Below are 12965 nucleotides of genomic sequence, written 5' to 3' on the forward strand. Positions count from 1 at the left end.
TGAGAGAGAGCTTTTTCTCCTGAGACACACCCTTTGGTTGGGAGCAGCTGCTGCTGGCAAGCCCAGCTATAAGAGATCTTGTTGTGAGTGTTTTTAAGTGAGAGGGGACCTCATTGCTGGGAACTGCTGCCTCTGGAACAGAGCCAAATGAGTAAGAGACTCTTTCAGTGTGTGCAGCTTCTGTGGCTGGTGGCTGGCTGATGGAGAGCCCATCCCAAGTGTCTTTAATTGAGTAGGACTCCTTTGCTGGGAGCTTATGCTCGTCGAGAGAGTGTGGCCAATGGCATTTCTCTGGAGAGGGATTTAATTGCTGGGATTTGCAAGACTTTGTTTGGGTTTGTGTGTGCTGAGTGTTTGTTTACACTGCCTAATGATGATTTGCATCACACTTACATTATGTTTGATTTAGTTTAGCCTCTGTTATTGTGGCTATTTTAGTGTGTATTTAATAAACACAATGAAACCTGTGCTACAGGCTACTTCCATTAGATATCCAGTTCCCTGTCTTAAGGAACCACTTTATGGTATCCCTAAGGTTTCCCATGCAGTTTTGTTTGACCTTTAGTTAAAGACCATCTCAGCTAGACTAGGATTTTGATGTTCCCTGGGGTAAGTTATTTAAGGCAGATTTCAGTCTGTTTCACTAGTAATTGTGTGTCACTGGTTTGTTTCCTGTTTACTTCAACTTGTGTATATGGCTATGCTATTTGAAGGGATTTGTTTTTCCTTGCTCGGTTACGTAGTTGATATTTGGGCACGTTGCACTGCGTTTTGTTTTTAGTTCTATTTGGTGACCCTTGCTAAGGCTGCTAGAGAACTTTGTGTTTCTGGCAAAGATGAATCAAAATTTAGAATGACCAATTCTTGTTATGCTCATCACCCTCTTATAACCCTTTGGGTATTGCCATGGTAGCAGTACAGATTTTATTTATTGTCATTGCTACAGTTGTTAATGATATCAGCTTCTCTTTAGTCCTTGTAATTTTGGCTCTCAATGAAGATTTTGCATGAATTTACGTGCTGCCAATCTTGGTTTTCCCAGTAGTTACAAGTATCTTCTTTGTTTCCACTATGATAGGTTTCCTTCAGGTGTCATTACCACAGAAGTGCCTAGAGCAGGGGTGGGAAATAATTTTGGCAGGGGAGTCACTTCATGAATCTTGGCAGTGGTTGCAAGCAGGATCCGCCCCCTGAAAAGATGGGGCCCGTGGTGAAAGGAGTGTAGCCTCAGGCAGGAGGAGCGGTTCCCTCTAGGTATCGTGCACCACGGCAGGGTGAGAAGACTTTGCATACTCCCTCACCCCCCAGGCCAATTGGGACCCAGGGACAGAGGAGTACACAAAGTCAAACACTATTCAAAATGACTGGTGACTCTCTCTAGGTACCATGCACCTGTGGTAGGGGGAGGGAGCCACGAGCCACTTTGAACAGCGAATAACTTCACTCACTCCCCTAGCCCAAGTCTCGATTAGCCTAGAGGTAAGAGAGCATAGGGAGGGCTGTGTGCCATATCAAACAGCTTGGTGGATCAGATCCAGCCTGCAAGCTGTGTCTTGCCTACCACTGAGATCAGGGTCCTATTGTACTAGACGTGGTACATACATACAGTTAAGGGTGTGTCTATACTTGCAGGAAGATCAATGCTACAGTGGTTGGACTTCAGGCATTCAATTTAGTGGGTCTAGTATGGACCAGCTAAATCAAACACTGAGGGCACCCCATGGATGCCGTTATTCATTGCTGTTGTGAGGAATAAGAGAAGTCATAGAATCATAGAACACTAGAACTGGAAGGGACCTTGAGAGATCATTAAGTCCAGTCCTCTGCCCTCATAGTAGGACCACCATCCCCGATAGATGTCTGTCTAACCTGCTCTTAATTATCTCCAGTGATGAAGATTCCACAACCTCACTAGACAATTTATTCCAGTGTTCAACCACTCAGGGTATGTCTACACTGCCACCCTAGTTCGAACTAGGGTGGCTAATATAGGCATTCGAAGTTGCAAATGAAGCCCGGGATTTAAATATCCCAGGCTTCATTTGCATCTTGCCAGGAGCCGCCATTTTTAAATCCCCGTTAGTGCGGACTCCGTGCCCGCGGCTACACGCGGCACGGAGTAGGTAGTTCGAATTAGGCTCTCTAATTCAAACTACCGGTACACCTCATTCCACGAGGAGTAACGGTAGTTCGAATTAGAGAGCCTAATTCGAACTGCCTACTCCGTGCCACGTGTAGCCGCGGGCACGGAGTCCGTACTAATGGGGATTTTAAAATGGCAGCACCTGGCAAGATGCAAATGAAGCCTGGGATATTTAAATCCCAGGCTTCATTTGCAACTTCGAATGCCTACATTAGCCACCCTAGTTCGAACTAGGGTGGCAGTGTAGAAATATCCCTTGATAGGAACATTAGTAAAACTTCCTAACTAACTAAACCTCCCTTGCTGCCATTTAACCCCATTGCTTCTTGTCTTATCAGAGGCCAAGGAGAATTTTTCTCCCTCCTCCTTGTAACTCCGTTTTGGATACTTTAAAACTGCTATCATGTCCCCTCTCAATCTTCTCTTTTCTAAACGAAACAAGCCCAATTCTTTCAGTCTTTCCTCACATGTGATATATTCTAGACATTTGGTCATTTTCTGTTGCTCTTCTCTGGACCTTCTCCAATTTCTCCACATTTTTCTTGAAATGTGGTGCCCAGAACTGGACACAAGACTCCAATTGAGGCCTAATCAGCACAGAGTAGAGTGGAAGAATGACTTCTCATGTCTTGCTCACTACACTCCTGTTAATGCATTCTAGAATAATGTTTGCTTTTTTGCAACAATGTCACTCTGTTCAGACCACTAGATCCCTTTCTGCAGTACTCCTTTCCAGACAGTCACTTTGCATTCTGTATGTGTGAAACTGATTGTTCCTTCCTAAGTGGCGTACTTTGCATTTCTCCAGTTTGATCAGATCATTTTGAATGATGACCCTATCCTCCAAAGCACTTGTAACGCCTCTTAGCTTTGGTTTCATCTGCAAACTTAATAAGCGTACTCTCTATGCCATCATCTAAATCATTGATGAGGATATTGAACACAACCAGTTCCAAAACAGACCCTTGTGGAATTCTACTTGTTATGCCCCTGCAACATGACTTTGAACCATCAATAACTACTCTCTGAGAACAGTTATCCAGCCAGTTATGCACCCACCTTGTACTAGTCCCATCTAGGTTGTATTTCCCTAGTTTATTGACAAGAAGGTCATGCGAGACCATATCAAATGCTTTACTAAAATCTAGGAATACCATTTCCACTGCTTCTCCCATATCCACTGGGCTTGTTATTCCTGTCAAAGAAAGCTATCAGATTGGTTTGACATGATTTGTTCTTTACAAATCCATGCTGGCTGTTACCTATCACCTTATTGTCTTCTAGGTGTTTTCAGTGAATTCCTTAATTACTTGCACCATTATCTTCCCTGGCACAGAAGTTAAATTGGCTGGTCTGTAGTTGTTCTTATTTTCCTTTTTATAGATGGGCACTATATTTGCCCTTTTCCAGTCTTCTGGAAACTCTCTTACAACTTCCATGACTTTTCAAAGATGATAGCTAAAGTCTCAGATATCTCCTCTATCCGCTCCTTGAGTATTCTAGGATGCATTTCATCAGGCCCTGGTGACTTGAAGACATCTAACTTTTCTAAGTAAGTTTTAACTTGTTCTTTTTTATTTTAACTTCTAAACCTACCTTCTTCCCACTAGCTTTCACTATGTTAGCCATCCTGTCACCATCAATCTTCTTGGTGAAAACCAAAACAAAGAAGTTGGTCTTCACCTCTGCCATTTCCAAGGTTTCTGTTATTGTTTCTCCCTTTTCACTGAACAGTGGGCCTACCCTGTCCTTGGTCTTCCTCTTGCTTGTAGTATATTTTTAGAATGTTTTCTGTTTACCATTTATATATCTACCTAGATTGAGCTTGTTTTGTGCTTTTTCCATTCTAGTCTTGCTCCTGCATACTTGCGTTATTTGCTTACATTAATCCTTTATAATTTGACCTAGTTTCCACTTTTTATATGACTCCTTTTTTATTTTTAGATAACGTAAGATCTCTTGGTTAAATCAAGATGGTCTCTTGCCATACTTTCTGTCTTTCCTACACGGTGGAATAGTTTGCTTATGGGCCCTTAATAATGTTCCTTTGAAAAACTGCCAACTGTCTTCAGTTGTTTTTCCTCTTAGTCTTGCTTCCCATGGGACCTTACCTACCAGCTCCCTGAGTTTATTAAAATCTGCCTTCCTGAAATCCATTGTCATCGTTTTGCTGTTCTCCCTTCTACCATTCCTTAGAATCTATGATTTCATGATCACTTTCATCCAAGCTGCTTTCCACTTTGAAATTTTCAACCGTCCCTCCCAATTTGAGCATTTCTCCCATCGACCTCCCACTGTGAGGCCAGCACCAAAGCTCAAGCGAAGGTATGTTGACTCCATCTACATTATTTATATAGCTGGAATTGTGCACTTTAAGCCAACCTTCAACGGTAGTACAGATCTGCCCTAAAAAACAGACCATTTCCTGTACATCTTATAATCTAAATAAATGAGATAACAAGTTATTATTCCCATCTAATAGATAGGAAAACTGAGTAACAGAGAAATTAAATGACTTTCCTTGGGTCACAGAGTGAGTTTGTTACAGAGCTGGGATTTGAACTTAGTTCACCTCTGTGGGTATGCCTAGACTACAGAAGTATCCCGGAAAAACTCTGCCGCATTCAAAGAACGCATCTGCTCTTCTGAAATTTTTTTCGGAAGAGCAGACGAGCTTTTTCGGCATCCCTGTAAATCTCACTTTACGAGGAAGAAGGGATGTTCTGAGAGAGGTTTTTTTCCCCTCACATTTGGCCCAGTGTAGACACACCAAATGTCAGAAAAGCCTCTCCTGAAAAAAGAAGTGGAAAAAAGCCATGCAAATTGCGTATCTTTTTCCTGAATTACTGTGTAATCTAGACACAGCCTGGGTCAGGGCAGGGAATTAGCAGTAGGACCATACCTTTTTTTGTCTGGTTTTGTTAATCCGCATAATACTAAAGTTTTGTATGTAACCTAGAAACAAAAGAGGAAAAGTAAAAATAATAATAAGAAAAAATATCTCCCATATGTATGCATTCAAAGGTGTTGCATAAAGTACTGTATATAATAAAACAGCAGCTATTTCACAATCTTGAATTCCATTTAGTTAAAGTAATTCATTGGACTCCAGATGCTGAGAAAAAAATACTCTTGTGAAGATTTTAAGCATAAATCTGCTCTGATCTGTATATTAGTTTTCTTTATTGTATGGGTATCACGATCCTCCTCACTTGATTTTTGGAAGTATTCAACAGCTATTCTCTAGCTGAAGACAAAGGGAGCTGTAGTTGTGCAGCATTTGGAAAGTCAGGCTGTATACTTAGATGCCAAAATATAGAATCATAGAACGGGGAAGGAAATTCGAGATGTCATCAGGTCTAGTCCCCTGCAGTCATGGCAGGACCAACCACCATCTAGATCATCCCTGACAGGTCTCTGTCTAACCTGTCCTTGAAAATCTCCAATGATGGAGATTACACAATCTCCCTAGGCAATTTATTCCAGTGCTTAACTACTCTGAAAGGAAGTTTTTCTTAATTTCCAACCTAAACCATCTTTGCTGCAATTTAACCCCTCATATCCTCAGAGGTTAAGGAAAATATGTTTTCTTCTCCTTCTTCCTTGTAGCAACCTTTTAGGTATTTGAATGATGTTATCATGTTCCTTCTTAGGCCTGGTCTACACTGGGACTACATCTACACCTCATTTTCATACTTATTGAGCCACCAGCTCGTTGGAGGACAGCATGGATGAGAAAGAGAAGGAGGAGGAGAATGATCTGAAGGCAAATGGGGCAACTGATATCACTGAGAGTCAAGAACTTTTCATAACCCTGGGCACTGATCCCAGTGATGGCATTTCTGGTGAGTTCATATTTTTTTATCTTACTAAAAGTGGGTGTGATCTGTGGTAGCCACTTAGTCTACACAGTGCGGGGTCCCTGGAACAGCTTGTTATCGTGTCTGTAGATGGATCCTGGAATCTTCCCTGCACAGCTCCATAAATCTGTCCTAGAGGAACTCTTTAATCCTTCTCACAAGGTTTCGGAGGGAGGCCTATCTTATTCTGTCCTCCATCGTAGGCTACCTCTCCAGGACAGTCCATCGGGAAGGGGTTGGGCATCACTTAAGCACAAAGCATTGCAGGAGAAGGTCCAGGTTTCTGGTCTTATGGAGTTGGCGTCCACTCTCTATCACTCTGTGTGATTTGGAGAAGATTGGTATCTCGCATGGCAACGTGGATGAAGCAGGGGACTCTATAAGCTGGTGTCTCTGCCATAAACCTCCATTTGCTCAATCCCAATGAGGTATGGCTTGATCACTGCCCTATCCTGCTGCCAGCCCAGCACCCTCTCCCTCCTTGTACTTATCCACTTGCCCACCCCTGCAGAAAGGTAAAGTTGCACTCTCTGGGCAAATGGGGATGCCAAACATATGGTCACAGCATGAATCCTTGCCCTGGCACCCTGGCTGGGCCCTCTGACTCCCACAGATTGAGCCCAGTCCTTATCCTTACAGTGCCTGCCACCAAGCCAAGTCCCGCCGATCCTTTAAGAACCCTAGTGTGCCTGCTGCATTGTGGTCACGTAAAAGTGTAAATGTGGCTTTATACATGGCACATCCCTATTATCTGTAGACAGAACTTACTTTTATTCTAACAGATTAGGTTTTGCACTCTACAATGTATTTCCTGAAAAGTCTACCCTTCACTTCTCATTACAGCAGGAAGAGCAGTGAGGCTTCTGCTTACTGCCCCAGCCCCACTAGCTGTCTGTTTGGCACAAATCAGCAGGCAAAAATGCACTATGGATGACATGTTCAAGGAGCAAATACAATCCATCCACTTGGACAGGGAGCACTTAAGCGTGGGGAGGAATATGCTGCTAGAGGCGAGGCATACAGAGCATGAGGACAGGAGAGCATGCAGGGAATTGGAAGTGAAGAACCAGGAAAGAGTCCGTGGCTGATGTGATGGACCACATGGCGCCTTTCCAGGATGCCAACATGCACTGGCACTGCTTCTAGTCCTTGCGGTCCAATGTTCCCTCCTGACCAAGTTCCATAACCTCCTCTCTCAGTGGACCTAGAAAGGGGGTGGGGTGCTAGTCAAGAGCAGCCTCACACTGAACCCTCAGGGATGCATCACAAATCAAAAGGCTGTCCTCTTCAAAATTGTCATCACCCTCCCTGAAGCTCCCTCTCTGGACTACTTTTCTGTCCCTACTTGTGTTGATGGGAGAGGGGTTACCGGCAGTTTGGTCATAAAGCTGTCTAACAAATCCTCTCTGACTTGCACTGCCCCTTTCTGTGCTCTCTTTATTGTCCTGGTGTCTTGCTGCTCAAAATCCCTGGCTAGGCGCTGTGCCTTGGCTCCCCATCCTGACAGATAACTTTCCGTCTTACTCCCACAAATATTATGGAGCACACAGCATGCTGCCACCCCACTATGAGAATGTTGAATTTGCTGACATCTGACCTAGTCAGGAGAGTGTGGAACCTTCCCTTTAAATGCTCTAAAGCACATTCTACCATCATTCTGCACTTGCTCAGCCTGTAGTTGAACTGCTCCTTACTGCACAGATATCTAAGGGAAAAAAGTGCATGAAAATACTATTTGCCATTGGTCTTAAATTTGTGGGGGGGGAGGGGAGAGGGAAGAGGGGAAATGAGTGCATTATGGGCCACTGGCAACATGTACCCAGAAACCCTCACTGCACAGTTTTGGTCCCAGCATAAACCAAAATGCAAAGTGGTGCAGACACTGTGGGATTGCTACCCACAGTGCATCTTTTTCAAAATCAACAGTAGACACCCTTCTGGGGATGCAGTACTTCAAACTAAATCAAACTCTTGCATACAGTGGAGATATGCAACTTTGACTTCACAAAATTGGGTGCTAAAGTTCAACCTTAAAATATTCTACCTTATCTTTCAAGACACTGCAGCAGTCGATCTTCTAACATTCAATTTAGCGGGTTTAGTAAAGACTAAATGCTGATGGTGCCCCTGTTGATCATGGTACTGTGAGGAGGAAGGGAAGTCGACAGAAGCATTTCTCCCATTGACTTCCTGTGGGGATAGTGTCAAAACTCAGCTTGAGGTACATTACATTATTTACATAGTCGGAAGAATTACTTCTAGTGTCTTGCTTACAACACTTCTGTTAACACATCCCAGAATTATGTTTGTTTGTTTTTTTTGCAATAGCGTCACACTCATATTTAGCTTGTTGTACATTATGACTCCCAGATCCCTTTCTGTAGTACGCCGCCTTAGAGTCACTTCCCATTTTGTACAGGTGTAGCTGATTGCTTTTTACTAAGTGAAGTACTTTGCATTTGTCTTTATTGAATTTCATCCTATTTACCTCAGACCATTTTTCCAGTTTCTCTGGATCATTTTGAATTACAATCTTGTCCTCCAAGGCACTTGCAACCTCTCACAGCTAAATATCATCTGCAAACTTTATTACCTAAATCATTTATGAACAGTACCAGACCCAGAACTGATCCCTGTAGAACCACATCCAGCATGATTGTGAACCATTGATAATTACTTCTGGAAACCTTATAGTATCTACATCTAGATTGCATTTCCCTAATTTGTTAAAGAGGTCATAAAAATTTAAGAACGGACATATTGGATAAAACCAAAGGTCCATCTAACCCAGCATTCTGTCTTCCAACAATGGCCAATGCCAGGTGCCTAAGAGGCAACCATGAATTTATTCAGTTCTTTTAAAAACCCTGTTAAAGTCCTGGCCTTCACAGCATCTTCTGGTAAAGAGTTCCACAGGTTGACTGTGCATAGTGTGAAGAAGTACTTCCTTTTTTTTAACCTACTGCCTATTAATTTAATTTGGTGACCCCCTAGTTCTTGTATTCTGGGAAGGAGAATAATTCTTCTTTATTTAGTTTCTCCATATTGATTTTATAGCCCTCTATCACATCTTAGTCGTCTCTTTTTTCCAATCTGAAAAGTCCCAGTCTTATTAATCTCGTCTCATATGGTAGCCATGCCATACCCCTAATTATTTTTTGTTGTCCTTGTCTGAACTTTTTCCAATTCTAATATATTTTTTGAGATGAGGCAACCACAGCTGCACACAGTATTAAGCATGTGGAAGTACCATGAATTTATATTGAGACATTAAGATATTTTTTGTCTTATTAGCTATCCCTTTTTTTAATGATTCCCAACATTCTGTTCGCTTTTTTTTGATTGCTGCTGCATATCAAGTTGGTTTTTTTCAGAGAACTGTCCATAATCCCAAGATCTCTCTTGAGTGATAACAGCTACTTTAATACCCCATCATTTTATACAAATAGTTGGGATTATGTTTTCCAATATGCATTTCTTTGCATTTATCAACATTGATTTTCATCTGCCATCTTGTTGCCCAGTCACCTACTTTAGGGAGAACCTTTTGAAGCTTTTCAGACTGCTGCGGACTTAACTGTCTTAAGCTGTTTTGTATCATCTGCAAAATTTGCCACCTCACTGTTTGCCCCTGATCATTTATGAATATGTTGAATAGGATTGGTTCCAGTAGGTACTCCTGGGGAACACCACTAGTTAACTTTCTCCAATCTGAAAATGTCATGTGAGATTATACATTACTTACTAAAGCCTAGCTATACCATATCTACCACTTCCTTCTTATTCACAAGACTTGTTACTTTGTTCAAGAAAGCTATGAAGTTGGTTCTTGACAAATCCATGCTGACTGTTATGTATCTCTTTGTTATCGTCTAGATGTTTGCAGATGGATTCCTTAATTGTTTGTTCCATTATCTTTTCTGGTACACAAGTTTAGGTGACTTGTCTGTAATACCCTGGATTGTCCTTGTTTCCCTGTTTATAGTTGGGCACTATATTTGCCCTTTTCCAGTTTTGTGGAATCTCTCCTGTATTCCATGACTCTTCAAAAATGATAGCTAATTACTCAGTCAGGTCCTTGAGTATTCTAGGATGCATTTCATCAGGCCCTGGTGACTTGAAGACATTTAACTTTTCTAAGTAATTTTTACCTTGTTCTTTCCCCATTCTAACTTCTGAACCTACACTGTTTTCACTGGCCTTTTTGGTGAAAATTGAAACAAAGAAGTCACTAGGCACTTCTCCCACTTTCACATTTTCTCTTGTTGTTTTCCTTTTTGTCGAGTAATGGATCTGTCCTGTCCTTAGTCTTCCTCTTGCTTCTAATGTATTTGTAGAATATTTTCTTTCTACCATTTATGTCTCTAGCCAGTTTGATCTCATTTTGTGTCTTTGCTTTTCTAATTTTCCCTATTTGTCATTAAATCTAGAACAGTCTCCCCCTGTATTGTTTGTGTATCTTAATCATCTTGATGAAAATCTTATTTATAAACAAAAAATTAGCACTTCAGTCAAAACATAGATCTGGTTTTCAACAACTTCTGAGCCTCCATTGCTCAAGGTGTCTCAAACTGGTCACTTGACATTAATAGTCACTTGTGAAAATTTTACCCTGGAATTATTTTAGTTATTCATTAACAAAATGTCTTTGTATTTTCTAAAACCAATGATGAGGAAAGGGATATTAAAATCATCCTTAATTATTAAATGCTGTTAGTTTGTGTTCCCAAAGCAACACCCTTTCCCTCCCTCCCCCCTCTTGCACAGATGCACTAGAGGGGGAAGTGGAGGCAAGGAACCACTTTAATCTTTATGATGGTGACATGGCTTGTTACAAGGAGGAGGGAGAAAAATTATTCTTCATAACCTCTGACATTAGGACAAGAAGCAATGGGCTTAAATTGCAGCAAGGAAGGTTTAGGTCGGACATTAGGAAAAATTTCCAAACTGTCAGGGTGGTTAAGCACTGGAACAAATTGTCTAGGGAAGTTGTGTAATCTCCATCACAGCAGATTTTGAAGAGCAGGTTAGACAAACACCTGTCAGAGGTGGTCTACATGGTGCTTGGTCCTGCCATGAGTGCAGGGGATTGGACTTGATGACCTCTTGAGGGCCCTTCCAGTGAAGTGATTCTGCAGGAGCAGTTTAAGATTCCAATCCAGAACTGTTGAGTATTAAGATGAGGGCATGGTTGATGGGTATGATGGCACTTAATGGCTCCAAGTTGTTGGGGTCTGCTGATGTGAGATGTGACTAAACCTCCAGCCTTCCAGCACCTTTGTTATGTTTGGCAGTAAGTATTATAGGAAAGTGGATTCTGATTCTTTGTAAAGGAACAGCATGGGGCACTGCAGAGAGCTATCTCTGCATGTCCCCCACAGCTCATTAGTATCTAGTGGATGGGGTCTGCTCATGCCACATGGTTCCCTCCCTGTTACTTACATAGTTTATGAACTGGATTTTGTCTTTATAGATGCACATATGACTTCCTTTTAAAATTAAATAAACAGAGCTATCAATCTGAGACTTTTTAGGGGGCACCCTAGAATTAATTGTTATAATTGTTCTTCAGAAGTGGGTTTTGCCCACGAAAGCTCGTGACACCATCTACATGTTTTGTTAGTCTTTAAGGTGCTACTAGACTATTTGTTGTTTTTAAAGTTTTTCCTGTTACAGACTAACTCGGCTCCCCCTCTGAAGCTTTTGAACATGTTATAGTAAAGTTATAAATCTCTGAAAATCAATAATAATAATAAAAATGTGGACCCAACCCTAACTATTTGGTCATGACTTGCGACAAAGCATAAAAAGCATAAGATGTCATTAGAAATTACCTCTCCCCTCCCCCTGATACATGTTAAAGTAGCCAATAAGCCTTGAACCTGTGTGCACCTGAAGGTTAATTCATGTTATTTTGTGCTTTTTTTTTCCAAAGGTTCTATCATTCTAGATTTACAGCACTGCCGAGTTTCACAATGTTGCAATGCTGTCTTCAATTCAGCTGCTTCATATTGAAATTTCACACACAATAATTGGCTGACCTTCACAGCTATGGCAGAAACTAATTAAAGCCGTAAGGCTTTGCTAGCTAGGCTTTTGTGTGAAATGTGAAGTTTGGTGATAATGAAATATGGGGTACAGATGTTATTGTCTCAGATAGACTATGCCCTTGGTTCACACTAATGAAGAACAGCAATTATTAAACAAAAAGTATTTTTAACCATTAATTATTTGTGTTGTGACAGAGTAAAAACACAGCAGCATCTCTTTCACCCCTACTTCTTCTTCAAAAAAAGTCATTTAATGTCATTTTACAAGCTGATTGTGGAGTCCCCAGGATGTTACATGACACTTTATTGGTAGGAGGGGTCTTAGACTGAAATCAGGATGCCTTGCACAATTTACCATGCCAAAGAGAGGGGATCTTTTAGATGAGAGGAAATTAAAGTTTTGGGCTTTCTCTTTACTACAAAGAAAAGATGTTAATAGAAACATATCCTGTTGCTCTTACGTCAGTACCGTAGGCATGGAGGATATTAGCATTGGTAAGTAAGGATTGAAAGCAAGACTATATGCCCTGAAGCTGGTACTGACTTTCACCTTGTGAATTTAGCCCTCTGTGTTCTGCCCTTATGGGGTTAGCAATACAGAGCAAAGTATCAATGCCGTTCCTTGAAGATGACACTCTTCAGTTTTGTATTATGGTCAATGGGCCAGGGTACATACGTCTATGAAAAGTTTTCACAGCAAAAAAGGGAAGACTATGACCTTTATGTGGTACCTACGCTCCACGTTGCTGTTACTTATTTGTTAAGTACTTTATTGCCACATTTAGTGTTACTTAGTGGGCTGATCATCTTAAGAGCCACCATAGCTTCTGTCCTTTATATCTTTTCCTCACCCATCCTCCTTCCTCTGTTTCTCTCCCATTCCTCTTTCTTTGCATCTTTTCTCCCCTTTGT

The 12965-nt window shown here is 41.4% G+C and overlaps 1 long non-coding RNA gene across 1 annotated transcript in view; it reads left to right on the forward strand.

The window, feature by feature from the left end:
- The window catches only part of LOC142828068 (uncharacterized), a 36091-nt gene that overhangs the window by 17437 nt on the left and 5689 nt on the right, over positions 1-12965 (forward strand). The window contains exon 2 of the long non-coding RNA XR_016349287.1: positions 5797-5988. This is a non-coding gene — a long non-coding RNA (uncharacterized LOC142828068). The remainder of the gene's footprint in view (positions 1-5796; positions 5989-12965) is intronic.

The sequence above is a fragment of the Pelodiscus sinensis genome, chromosome 3 (genome assembly GCF_052426305.1).
Source record: "Pelodiscus sinensis isolate ZL-2025 chromosome 3, ASM5242630v1, whole genome shotgun sequence".
In the NCBI taxonomy this organism is placed as follows: Eukaryota; Metazoa; Chordata; order Testudines; family Trionychidae; genus Pelodiscus; species Pelodiscus sinensis.